This window comes from Theobroma umbraticum, unplaced genomic scaffold, assembly GCF_002168275.2.
Source record: "Theobroma umbraticum cultivar Fairchild unplaced genomic scaffold, ASM216827v3 scaffold_146.0, whole genome shotgun sequence".
NCBI classification, from domain to species: Eukaryota; Viridiplantae; Streptophyta; class Magnoliopsida; order Malvales; family Malvaceae; genus Theobroma; species Theobroma umbraticum.
This window is the reverse complement of record NW_018397265.1, coordinates 2517760-2532780: the sequence shown is the minus strand read 5'-3', so window position 1 is coordinate 2532780 and position 15021 is coordinate 2517760. Positions and strand designations below refer to the sequence as shown.

Here is a 15021-nt window from a genome sequence, read left to right as displayed (position 1 = left end):
CCTTTTTTCACATTAGTTAAAGCTCTAGCTATTGCCAAAACAGGTTTTCCAAAGATGATTGGAATTTGCCTATCTTCCTCCATGTCAAGAATTATAAAATCAACTAGGAAAATGAATTTGTCAACCTTGATAGGAACATCTTCAATGATTCTCCTTAGGTAAACATATAACTAATTAGCTAATTGCAATGTAACAGAAGTGGGTTTGCATTCCCCCAAACCAAGTTTCTCAAAGATTGACAATGGCTTCAAATTGATACCTGCACCTAAATCACTTAATGCTTTAGCAAAGAATAAATCACCAATAATGCAAGGGATTGTGAAAATTACCAAGACCTCTGAGTTATGGTGGCAATTGATTTTGGCAAATTACGTTGTTGGTCCCAAATAAATGTGCTAGCGGAGGGTGAATAGCACTTTTTGGCTCTTATTAAATTTGACCTCTAATTAGAGGCAAGTTAAAGTTCAATGATGAGAGGTTAAATGCAAGATGAAGGAATAATCTAACAAAGAATGAAATAAAAAATAAATCGAGGCAAACAATACACAAAGATTTATAGTGGTTCAGTCAAAGAGTTACATCCACTACCTTGATTGTTCAACCAAGGATTTTCCAAACCAAATCACTATAAACGGTAAAATTCTCAAGCTTTCACCAAGCTTTTACAATGGCTTTTCACAAGCTCAACCACAACCTTTAACAATGGTTTTTCTTGGGATCAACCAAAACCTAAAATTAACTTTTCTAGGTTGAGTTAGAACCTATACACTCAATCAAGCTAACCCAAGCTTGATTAATCCACTTAGAATGACATACACACTTGAAGTAATCAAGGAAAAAAGAAATAAAGAAGTACCTATGATCACTAACCTGATCTGAATGGTACAAAGTGAAGTGCTTAACTCTATTACAAAGATTGGAATGAAGTGCAGAAAGTATGCAGAGTTTTTGCTTTTGGTTTGAGCTCTTTTTGATCTTGGAATCCTTCTAAACTTGTTCATAGCTGTTGGGAGTGTCTTTTATACTTGAAAATCAACTCTGATGGCTGCTAGACAGATTCTGATAATTGAAAACAGCTTGGAGATAATTCTAGTTGTTAATTTGTCTTGTAGCATTCAATTCAAATTTTCAAATAGAATGCTCTTAATTGGCTAACATTGCTACTTAGTCAATTAAGTCGTCTCTGTCTCTGAACCCAGTTTCTGGCAGTAGGCTCTTAGTCGACTAACAAAACTTCTTAGTCTATTAAGTTGTGTCTATCTCTGAACTTAATTTTTGGCAATAAGCTCTTAGTCGACTAGCACTGTCTCTTGGTCGACTAAGTGTTCTCTATCTCACAATTTGCTTGAACCTGCCAACTTCTCTTTTGAGTTTTATCCAACCAACTCCATTGCTCCATTGTAGCTCCTTATTCTTATGAGTTTTGATATTTTCTTTTGAATGATTAATTAATTATTTAACATACATTTTTGTCATTCACACTCAAGTAGAAAGTTAGACATAGATAAATGGGGAATGTTTTATTATCATCAAAAACTAATGGAGCCAACATACGCTACATTCTTCTATCAAAGGAATAGCTTGGCATTTGTTCCAAAGCTTTTGTAAGAGGAATATTTATGTGGAGTTTCTTGAAGACTTTGACAAATTTTTGAAACTGCTTATCAAGCTTTTTCGTTTGCAATCTATGTGGAAATAGTGGTAGAGGATAACTTGTTTCAGCCTTCACTTGTTTTTTAGCTTTCCCATCATTTTTCTTCTCGAGTTCAACTTCTTTCTCAACAATTACGTCTTCATCACCCACATGCACTTTTGAAGATTCAATTGATTTTTCACTTATGCCTTCAATTTCTTTTCCACTCCTTAAAGTGATTGCCTTGCATTGTTCTTTACCTTTAGAATTGGCTTAAGTATCACTTAGCAAGGTACCTTAAGGTCTATTATTAATGGAGCTAGCAAGTTGTCCCACTTGAGTCTCAATATTGCAAATTGATGTTGCTTTATTCTAAATAATGGCATCATTTTTTGCAATATATTGCATGAGAAGCTCCTCTAAGGTAGGCTTCTTTTCAAGGATAAGGGGTTTTGCTTGTTGTGGAAAGCCAAGAAGGATGCTTGGCCTTGAATTTGAAGGTCCTGGTTTATTATTCCATGAGAAGTTTGGATGGTTCCTCCAACCAAGATTATAGGCATTGAAATATGGGTTACTCTATTGCCTGTTGAAGTTCCCAACAAACTGGACTAATTTAGGATTAGATGGACATTGATCACTTGAATGGCTATCTCCATTAAAATAACAAATTATAAAGGAGTTTTGGACAACATTAACTCCTATTATATCAAATCTCTTTGTCAAAGCAGCTACTTGTGCAATCAAAGCATTTAGTGCATCAATTTCACAAACACCAGCAACTTTTCTAGAACTAGATCTTTCTAAAGGCCATTGGTAATTATTGGATGCCATCTCTTCCAATAAATTATAAGCTTCATCAAGATTTTTACCCATCAATGTCCCACCAATAGTGGCATTAATTGTAAATCTGATTGAACTAACCAACCCATTATAGAATGTTTGAACTTGAAGGCATTGAGGAAGCCCATGGTGAGGACATTTTCTAAGTAGATAGTTAAATCGTTCCCAAGCCTTATATAAAGATTCACCATCAAATTATCTAAATGAATTTATATCATTCCTCAACTTTGCAATCTTTGCAAGTGGGTAGAATTTTGCCAAGAATGTTTAAGCTAAGTCTTCCCACGTAGTAATATATCTAATGGGCAGTGAATTTAACTAGCTCTTTGCCCTTTCCCAAAGTAAAAAAGGAAAGAGTCTAAATCTGATAACATCATTAATCACCCATTATATTTGAAAGTATCACAGATTTCAAGGAAATTAACTAGATGAGAATTAAGATCATCATTAGGTAAGTCATCAAACTAAATGAAACACTAAATCATCTAAATGTAAGCAAGCTTCATTTCAAAATTATTTGCATTGAAAGGAGGTCTTCTAATGCTTTGGCACAAGCTTTGTAAATGGGGAATAGCATAATCTTGCAAAGCTTAGTTATTTTCAATAACCTGATTAACAACATTGTTACCTTTGTTATTATTATTATATTCAGCCATTGTCCAATTTAGAGTTTGAACTTGCAAATTTTCCCTTTGAAGTCTTCTAAAAGTTCTTGCCAAAAGGAATAAGATTCAAGTTCTTTCTTTGCATACAATGACCAAAAATGCTTGAAAACAAGAAAAATAAGGTTTGAATTAAGACTAAATTTGCTTGGTATTAGTATTAGTAAAAATTCTAAAAAACAATTCTTCGGCAATGGTGCCAAAACTTATTATTTAAATTCTACACATGAAAGTATACATATCAAAAAGATAATATATTGGCAAGCAAAGTGTTGATCCCATGGACAATTGATCTAAAATTTTACTAAGTACTAAAATTAAAGCAATTTAGTTTTATCCAAACAATCAAAAATAGATAATTAATTAAACTAGAAATTAATTAACAAAGCTAAACTAATTAAAAATAATTAAAAATCAAAACAAGAATAAAATCAAATCAAACGAACTTAGGATTACAATATCCCTCACACCTCATTTAAATCTTATCTTTCTTCCCTAACCTATTCCAATGGGTTGAGTTCCTAGCCTAGAGTCCTCAATTATTTATAAGGCTTTCCCGAAACTTTTATAAAATATCTACATTAATCAAAACACTATATTCCTATGTGAATTGCAATTAAAATAGATTCATTAAGTTTAGGCTCTAATCTAGCTACATATGGCCTCTAGGTATATCACTACCCTATACACAAATCAATTTATTCTTCCAAGCAAATAAATATTATCATATGCTATCCCAAATTTAGGCTACACTAAACTCCCTTTCCCTAGTTATATTTAGGTTTCTAAATCCATTTAATCCGTGATTAAGCAATTAAAAGCATTAAGAATAAATTTGAATAAGCAATTTAATTGCATTGAAAATAAGCAAGAAAAAGACTAGAAATTTAGACTATATGTGAGTTCAATTGCAATCCTACAAAAAGAAATTTAGCTGTTCATAATTGCAATAAAAAATAATAGCATATGAAGTTTAGCCATTAAGAGTAACAAAAATAACAAAACCTAAAGAAGAAGAAAAAAAACAAATTTTGGCAGCCTTGATCTTCAATTTTCAACCTCAACTTCGAACTTCTTGAATCTCTCTTGGGGTTATCTTCTTACCGTTAACTTTTCATCGAGCTATCTACTTATACTCAAAACTAAACCTAATTTTCCCAAAACTAAACTATTTCAGCCTATTGATTCTTAATTTGGGCTTAGAATAACTATAGAAAACATAAGATTTAAATCAACCCACATTTTTTTCTTTCCCACAGCATACCCCACTAAGCTACAGTTGTTGACTACTACACTCTGTCAACTTCCAATATGATTTTCTATATCTTCAAGGTAGAACTAGCGAAGTTATCTATCTTGTAGCTTTTCAGTGGTCTAAGAATCACCTCATCTGGACATCAAGAGTAGGAGTTATGCGTAAAATACCGTGACATGTATGAACAAGGTCTGGGCTCCTTTAACACCTTTCTTCACCAATTTTATCTTATTCCCTTGAAGTACTACAAAAACATAAAAACTAATAAATAACAACTAGACTAAGGCAAATAAACATAAAGTAAAATAACTTAACAAAAATAAACTAATTATAGAAATAACTAAATCCTAATCTAAACTCAAGAACTTAACTAACTTTTAAGAAAATTTTGAGATAAAAATAATTCTATAAAATAGAATTATCACTTTCTTTTGATTTAAGGATCAAGTCATTTCTTCTGAAAACTTGATTCTTAGGCTGGAACTCTTAATTTTGAAATAAGAGACCTTTGAGAAAATTAATAGATATTTCTTTAAGTTCAAAAGCATGATCATTCATATTGAAAACAAGTTCAAACAATCAAAGCATTTCACTATATCTTTCCTTTGAGGATTTTCTTCATATTCAAAAATATTTTTCATTCATTTTCAAAACTGATTAAGTTCAATCAATTTTGTCATGTTAAAACAAGAATAAAGCTAACACTCTCCTCCCTTTTGATATGATAAAATTAATAATTAAATTTGGTCATTGAAGAAAACTCGAACCAAAAAATATGCTCAAGCTTTCAAAATATTTTTCTCAAGTAAAGATCCCCCTAAATTTTAGCTTTTTAAAAAGATTTACATTTATGTTGGAGAACATTTTTGAAAATTCCAGCCAACATAAATGAAAATTTAAGTGCAAATTTACTCATTATAATTCTCCCTCTTTTTTGTTATATCAAAAAGGAAAAGAAAATAGAGTATCGGATTCATGAAAAAAGACACTTATAAAAATATAGAGCATTAGTGGCACCAACTAAATCAACATTTAAGTATTTCTAATTGGTCTTTCATTTCATAACCATCCTTAATATTATTACATATGCACTCCTTAATCTATTATTAAATTCATAATGATCCAAGTCTCAAATTTTCAAGATTCAATTATGTCTTCAACTAATCTCAACATCAACCATTACTTATGCTTCATGCATACTCATATACCTCTAAGTTTGATGATAGTACAAAGGTACCATTATTCATATCATTTTATATATATTAGACCATGATCTAATGTATAACTTGATCACTTTTGTTGTGAATTCATGACTATTCATATCTGTTGTGAACATCGACACACTTAAAGTTAGGGTTTTATACCCGTGTGGTGATCACCTCATATTTGGCCTCCATAATCATGAAAGATCAACATATCCATAACTAAAACATCATTAAGGCATAATCTTACTCTATAATAATGTTCGTTTCATGATCTTAATGATGTGCATTTATCCATTCACACTTGTTTCATTGGGTGGTGGGAATTGAACTCTTCAACACTCACACTTTCAATAGATGGGTTTTTTTTTCACCCATTCTCAGCTTCTCATAAAAGGTGACTCTAATCTTTCACCTAGCTTACATGTAAAGGTGACTTTTTACCATTTTACAATCATTATCTTATGGATGGAATTCATCCGTCCTCTTAGGCATTTTTTCCAGACATGCCCCATTTACACTTTGTGTCCTAACTTATCCTTATGATTCACACCATTTCAACATCATTATGCTTATAACATAGTGTACATGGTTACCACTATACCTTACCAAACTTCTAATTGTCCTTTACATTATTTGTCATGACCCAACTCGGGGGTCTGTGATGCAGAAAAGCCCATTAGACTCGAGCAATCCTTAGAGTCTAAAATCATGGAACATAAATGTCAAAGGATCAAGTAATCAAATATTCATACAAAATTCAAATAGGATACATTATCCTTGGCCCATAATCCATACAAATATTCATAAGGTTGTACATTGGCCATCCAAGTTAGGTTTGTACATAAAAACCCTTACACATGACCTATGGCACAACATGCCTACATACACAAAAAATTAAGAACAGAGTGAAAACTGGTGACTGATATCGCGGAGTGACACAACGGGTAGAGACTTATCAAATGCCAAGCTAGATCTATCACTAAACAACATTTACCACATAGCTTTATGGCCTATCTATCTACACATGGTATATAAATGGGTGAGTACTCAAATACTCAGTGAGAGGTGCAGATAAAGAAAATCATATAATATTAAACACATATATAAAATATATGAAACATCTGTGGATCTAGATGTTCGAGCAAACATCTCCAAATATAGGGCATATCATTATCCCTAAAGTCTTCAATGTGAAGGCATATCATCATCCTCAATGTCTCCAAAGATCATCACACTCATCATTAGACTTACTTTTGAAGCCAATCAAAGTTATTCAAATCATTTTCCACGGCACACTCTAGTCATTAGAGTATCACAACATATTCATATCTTATTTATCTAAGCCTCCCTACAGCTATCTCACATCATATACAAATCAAATCAATGAGTGGTCTTCCCCTGGATATAGTCAAATCATGTTTAGTGACCAACTGGCAGAAAATCAAATCACATTCAAGGCAAAGCTGTTCATGAAAAATGAATCATGCACAAGTCAAACCAACAGGCGTAAAATCAAAGTCATCGACAAAAGAAATCTCCCGATGATCAGTATCATCTAGAGTAATCTCAAATGAGTGGCATTAAAACACTACAAGCAACAATCACAAGCAAGACTAATCTGCCATCCCTACTTACCACTATCCCTGCAAGCACACACATAATCATTAGGGAACAGATCTCCACTGAACTAGAAATCAAATCAATGTTCAAAATTCATCTCTCAGACAAAAATACAAATCAACAATAAGGCCATCATGCCTTTATCATTTCACACTTCCTCATCAAACCACAACTCACACTCATAGGGCTTCAATTGCCTTTAAGCTCGGTTAAGGTTTTAATTGCCTTTATGTATCTAAGGCATCATTGGATCATATCCTCTTAACATCTCATTTGCCTAGGGTGATCTACTCCTAGTGGTTTATCATAACCTCTAAACCTCCTAGTCTAGGTTCACACAATATAGACCATCTATGTGGCATTGCACTAAGGCACATAACCTCAACACATATCATTTACACACACACATACGTACATACACACATATTTATACATATATACTTGCTTGCACTTAAATCATTTGTTCTCTAGCCTAAACATGTTTATCTAGGCCTACATTCATAATATAGTACTAGTGCAGCATATTTTCCATGTGTTATGCATTACATGCATTTAATTAAACCACTTACAGTGACAAATTAGACGTACTCCTAGCCAAGCTTCAATCCTTAGCCTTCAATCATCATTCAACTCACCAACGAGTGGATTTAACTTTATTTCCCTTACAAACACATCAGGACATCAAAATATTAATTAAATCCTAGCTTTTAAAAAAAGCTAGCTTTTTCAAAAATAACCAACTTGAATATATAAGTTCAATCCTTCAACAAATGAGCTAAATCCTTACCTTAGAAGCTAGACTATTGAATTCCTAGTTCTAAATCCCTAGTGAACTTAGAGGAGAAAGTTTCACTAAAACTGGACCAAATCGAATCTAAGTTATTAACCTATTAAACTAAAAATCAATTGGTAAAAGTGCTCAATCTTACCTCCAGAAGTGATTACCAAGCTCCAATCCATTCAAAACGGCTCCCAAAATTAGTTTGAGAAGTTAAGATTTTGGGCTCTAGAGAGAGAACGAGAGTTTTAGGTGAAAATAACTCAAATGGCCCATAAACCCTTTTCTATTTTTACATTTTGAGACTGATGCATTGATAGATGCCACTAAATTATGTCACCATTGACCTTCATCTATTAATAGATTCCTCGAATCTATCAATAGATTGTGCCTAAGCCCTATTTCTGTTCCTTCTTATTTGGTCATCTATTGATAAATTCACGAATATATTGATAGCTCTTTAATAAAGAGTTATTTGGACTTCATTTTGATAGTATTTGAGTTTAGTTCTTGTAAGTAATACATAGAAATTAGTAAGTTTTATTTAAATAAATTTAAATTAGTTAATTTAAGCGAGTCAATTTAATCTTAGTTAATTTTATACTTAATTTGGTGTTAATGTGATTAAGATAGGTTGTTATTGATTTATTTGTGCTTTTGTAGGTGTTTCATGAAGGAAGATTTTTAATGGAAGAAGGAAAGCAATTTTGAGGTGTAGACTTCCACTGCATAGGTTTTGGTATCCCGATCATAACTTTGTTTAAAAAGTTCCAATTGAGATGATTCTTGGGCCATTGGAAATAAAAGAAAAATATACAACTTTCATGTTTACCTACAAAAATCCTGATTAAGAAATCTTGATTGGAATTGACTCCTTTCTTCACCCAACTTGGTCTAACTTCAAAGCCCTACAAAAATAACCTTTTGAAGGACTATTAGGAGATAACAAAACACCATATTGAAAGCTAAAAATCAAGCCATAAAGTCCTTTGAAAGGTTACTTTTTTGCTGTACAGAGCTATTGGGCAGTCATTTATGAATAGATGCTCATCCATCTTATTTTTCCAAGCCTTTTATCTTTGAATCTATTGATAGATGTAACCAGAATGCACATTTCCACTTCTTCAAGCCTCCAGATTCATTCCTAAGGCTTCAAATTCACCTCTTGTCAACCAAAACATCTCAAATTATTCATATAACTTAATTTCAAACAAGCACATCCTTAATTATCACATAAAATACAAATCAAAACTCCAAATCATAGGATTCATCTCATATTTCTCCCAAAAAATCTCCTAAGTGTCTATTTATACACCCTTAAACACTTGGCATACATAACTTATCACCAAAGTCCTCAAAGTACCATATATATAATAATTCATTCTCAATTAACTTAATTTACATAAAAAATTAGGGGTGTTACATTCTTAATTACCTATCAACAATGGATCCACAAACATATACAATGAACATATAATTTCTTCACAATGTATTAGCTCCCCATATGTGGCTTCATCGTTCTTTTCCACCTACCTATTCTTACTTGACCATTTGTGCTCTTACCTTTATCTACCATACTAAGTTTTAATACTATTCATATCTTCTAACTTTTATGTACACATTTAGGCTTTAGGTGTCCCACCATGAAGAGTAGCATTGATCAATGTTCATTCATTGATATCTTTACTATAACGAATTTAACTTCCCTAACTTTATCCCTAGTGAACGTAATTATATATTCACTAAATCCATTAATTATCTCTCAATTTCACATAAATATCACTATTCCCAATGCCATAGACCAATTTCTCACGTAGCAATTTTGTCATTTTTCTAAACTTATACTCATCAAGCATTCAAAATTCATCATTAATTAACTATGTTGTTATTCATCTCTAGATCAAACCAACTTACAACCATCAAGATGAACCATAAGCAACATCATTTAGGATGCAAGGAAAGTTAAACACCTTGCAAACCTTGTGAAATCAACTTAAAGCACTATTCTAAAGAGAATGTATTGATACATTTAGGGAACATATCGATACATTTTACACAAAATGCTTCTTGGGGCATTTTATTCCAAATGTATCGATACATGTTCTTCACGTATCGATACATATGGCATAAAATGTACTTTTCTAGATGTTATGCATATTTCAATTCTTTAATATTTCTTATACACTTAAGGACAACCATGTAGTTTAAGATTCACTTGAATTAAGCCAAGTTCCATCAATCTTTCAACTTCTTCATATTATACTTAGTCATAATCTTTTGAGCAAATCCACCCACCATGGTTTTGCTAAAAATTGACTCTAACTTTATTTCTAGCTTCATGTATAAGTTGCTAGTATACCCTTTCCTAATTATTAATCTGGGATGCACTTTAACTTAGTCAGAATACATCAACTAACTTATAAATTAGAATGCAATCTATCATTCAATCCTTTATACCTGTTTCACCATTTGACACTTCCAATGACACAACTATCAATCCCACATGGGGCTTTGTCATAGTATCTTAGTTCAACAATGCCACTATTGGCAAGCACATTCACATGCATCTTATTTTATATCACTAACCACAATCATCGTTATCATTTAATCTTGCCATTCGCATTTCCTAACACTTTAACGTATCATTCTAGCATCCAAATTTCAAGGATTGGTGCTAGCCTCCACCCTTATGATTTGTGCCAACCAAAATTTATTATAATCACAACTCAACATGTTATCTATTCTAACAAATTCCTTTATCATATGAGTAGGTATATCATTGTCTATCATTAAATAATCTAACTTGATATTCCATCACATTACTCAAAGATCTCAATTCGATATCATAACTATAACACCCCATGACCGAGAACAGTGGTTAATACAACTTTAAGAATAAGATTAAGATTAATAAAGGTCAATTCAAGAGTTTAGGAGTGGTGAAGGAGGAATGGAATATTTTATAATAAAATATTTCATATGTAATAAAATAATAATATTTTATTAAGGTCATTGTTATGGAGTAAAAAGGAGCGATGGAGCTAAATTGAGATAAACTAAAATGTTTTGGAACCCCGAAAGCCAAATGAAAATTTTTGAAATTTAATAATAATTTATTAGTCAAATATTATTAAAATAATATTGAGATATTATTATTGTGAGAGGTGGATAAACTCACATAGTATAACCATTGAACTTAAGTGGGCAAACTATAACATAATTTTGATGATTTGATGAATAAAATATTAATTTATTGATTCTAGAATAGTATTTTAATAAGTGAAATTATAATGATGTAAGTACTAATAATAATACATGTGAGTTTGGAAGGAATGGAGACATGGAAAATTAATTGAGATAATGAGGATATGTGGGATAATGAAATGTGCATGTGGATTCACTATTACATGTAAATGATTTCATGTAAAAAGAAGAAAGTTAGTGGGAAACATGTGAGACCCCTACCATGTGAAGTAAAAAGAAGAATAAGAATAAATCCTATTGCATGTAATGAGATTGGTGCATTAGATGGCCAAATGAGGAAAGAAAAATGTGAAATGCATGCGACTTGAATCGTTCAATGAATGACCAAACAAAATATAAAGTAAAAGTATTGCATGAAATATGATTGGAGGAATAAGGTGGTGCATGGAATAAAGAATGAAGAAAGAAAGAATAAGATAGTGAAGGTGACAGATGGAGAAGGTAAATGAGGATAGATATAAGGCCAATGAACAAGAGAGAAAATCGGTGCATGAAAATTGAGTGGGTGATAAATTGGTCCAATGTGAAGTGAGGAATAAAATAGAGAAGAGAAAGGTGGGGAAAGGTTTGGAGAACATTGGCAAAACTACACATTTGAGAGCAAAAGAAGAGAATCAGTTTTGAAAGCAAAAAGAAGAAAGAAAGGAGAAAGAAGGAAAGAGAAAGGAAAGAAAAGAAGGAAGAGAAAAGTTTGAAGAAGGTTCGACCTTGGGAAATTGGAGAAAAATCGCAAAGTTTTCTTCCATTCGCCATTGTTGAAGCTTGAAGGAGAAATTGGCGGTTCGGCTTAGTGATTTAAAGGTAAGGAAGGTAAAAGTTGTCATTTTGTTGAATGCATGCCTTGTGAACCAATTATAATGTGAGATTATGCTTGTGGTAGCAAGAATCTTCAAGGATTCAAAGAACCGGGTGCATGCATGTGGATTGATCTTAGAAGTATGGTGATTTTGAGTAAGACAAGTGATGGGTAAGTGTTTTTAACCTTGTGATCATAAGTGAAAAGGAAAAATAAGACGTGTATTGATTATTTATGCTTGTGGCAGCAATGGTGACCAAGGATGTGAAGAGATTGTGAGCTATATGTGGAATTCAAGATAAAAATCGAAAGGTAAGCATGCAATATGGGTACATTATGTTATATTGGACTTGGTTGGTTGAAAGTTCATAGATTACATGTTAGATTATTGTGAATAATAAGGATGAAAAATATGAAATTAGATTAAAGATTCATTGATTAAGATGTTGCCCGTATATGTGTATAATTAAATATAAATACAAAAGTAGACATACGAAGAGGTAGATTTTCGTGAGGAATTTTTGAAAATAAAGAAAACTAAGAATATGGTATATAGAGCAGCAAATACAAGCTGAATTGTGGTGACATTCACGAAGTATATTGAATTTAATTTGCTTCTAGGAAGTGTATAAGTGAGGAAGGTTTGCTGTGGTGGTGTACTAGAGGAGGTAACAGGTGACCAGCAAGTAGAATTAGCTGGAGACGCACTCGAATAGGTAGCGACGTAGCGTTCTGGTCTTGTGAGGTGAGTAAGGGGTGTCTATTTCTAAAGTTCCATTAACTATAAATAATGATATACGTATAGTAAACATTGCCAGTTTTCTTTAAATGCATTTGTGGATAGCACGAGTTGTTAAAATGCTAGGCACTTGTGAATGCCATGATTTAGAAACATTTTGTATATATATAAGTTATATATGTAAAGGGTTTTAGAAACTAGGAAACAAGCTTTTTATCACGATTTATGTCAAAATGAGCCTTACATATCTTTGTGATGTGCATTCATGAATAAACTTTATGTTCACCATGCTTTGATTTTACAACATGAAGTCTTACAAATGGATTTATCACATCACCATGATTGGTACTTTGGAAATAGATTTAAAATAAACTTTTGAGAACCTAACTTGGTTATAAATGGTTTTGTCAAACCGGGGGATTCGAGAGTAGGTCGAATGTCACATCAAGACAGTGTGACCCTTGTGCACAAGTGAGCTCTAGCTAGAGAACCTTAGGGTTGCCAACTGGCTTTTGGATGTGGCTAGGCCATGGTCTATGATATATATACATGGCAAGGCCATAGGTTGATATACGTGGCTAGGCCACAGGTTGATATACATGGTTGTGACCACATGATTTCTCCAATTTCGATCAATATTGTCTATACTGCCATGGCTGTGAGAATTTGATGGAGGGGGGCCTCTCAGATGTTATTATGTGAAAGTGGGTCCATGAGTTGATTACTATGCTTACCTATTCGAGAGTGATATCTCTTTTGGTTTTCAAACACAAATTCTTTCGCATGGTGAGAAATACAGTTTTTTTTGTAGCTCTTTTATTTATATGATGATTTTGTATTTAATTCTTGAAGGATGAGGTGATTTATGAGCTTGTGTATAAGCTTTTATAGTGCTTGACTTTACGAGAGCATGCGTGCTTATGCTGGTTTGATTTGAGTAAAGGATGTTAAATGATTTCGATGGTAGAAATCTTTCACTTGCATTGGTTTTGATACATTAATTGAAATTATTATTTTACATCAAAATTCTTGGGTTATATGTAAGGTACAAATGTTTCATTTGAGTTTAAATTGTTTATATGCATTCTTATGTTTTTAATATTCAAATTTTTATCCCCTGTCTTGTTTCCCATCTACGCCCTGCCAATGGAACCGATGATCACTGAGCTTGTGAGACTCACCTCCTTATCTTTCCTTTTTTGCAAATAAGTGATTAGCTTAGGTGCATTGCGTCAGCATATTTTGACTTGTTGTGACATAGGTAATGGCATCTCTTAGACTTTCACTCCGAGTCGCTCCACTGCATAGAGGTCATGTTGTGTAGAACAGCTAGAATTATAAAATTTATTAGTTTATTGAACTTGTATTGTTAAGAAAGTTTGAGGTTGTGTAATGGATTTTAAGTGTGATGTTTGAATGTATCTTGAAGCTTGCTAGAATTGGATATTGTTATCTAGTTGCTGCATTTTAATTAAGGCTTCTTATTCATTTTAAGTAAACAATAGTATTTTTACAAGTTGGCAGAATTTTTAATAATCGTCACAAAGCAGAACGTTATAAGAAAATCCAAGTCAATTCATATACATATTAAAATGTTTGATTTGGTTAATAAGAATCTCAACTAAGGCTTATTCAAAATTTATCGAGTTCTCTACCAATTCTCGGATACTAGTAACGACCGGGAAGAAGGTCGTTACAATAACAATAACATTAGGCATAGCATAATTATTCAAGAATCTAACTTCATACCTATATCAGTTGTTTTCAAGGCCCAGTCATTTTGTGTCACACACTCCAATACCACATTTTGTGAAGTGCCTACCACATCCTTGCCTTTACTTCCATCATCACTCTCGCTAGGTGGTATTGTCATTAGGGCCAGAGCTAAAGTACGTTCTGGGGAAATAAGAGGTGATCTATGGGGTTGTCGAGACTGTAGACACTCTTTCCTCTTATGTCCTGATTGGCGACAAATGTAACAATTATTCATCTTACAGAGACACGGTCCCTTGTGTCACTTCTCATATGTAGGGATCAAAATGTCTCTCTAAACAGGTCTATGTACATTGTGGCACACCCCTCGGTGTGGTCTCCCACAAGGAAGGCGGGGTTGTCCATGTCCTTGACATTGTCTTTAACCTTTAGGGGAATAAAGATCTACATCAACTACAACCATTCCTCTGCCCATATTGCCCTTCACCCTAACGTCTTTCCCTTTTTTACTTTGCC

At 32.8% G+C, this 15021-nt stretch overlaps 1 non-coding gene across 1 annotated transcript; it reads left to right on the top strand.

Moving 5' to 3' along the window:
• The first annotated feature begins 2594 nt into the window (after nt 1–2594).
• On the top strand, nt 2595–2701 carry LOC149526786 (small nucleolar RNA R71). Its single transcript, XR_016351669.1, has one exon. It is a non-coding gene; the product is annotated as a small nucleolar RNA R71 (small nucleolar RNA).
• Nucleotides 2702–15021: the final 12320 nt, after the last annotated feature.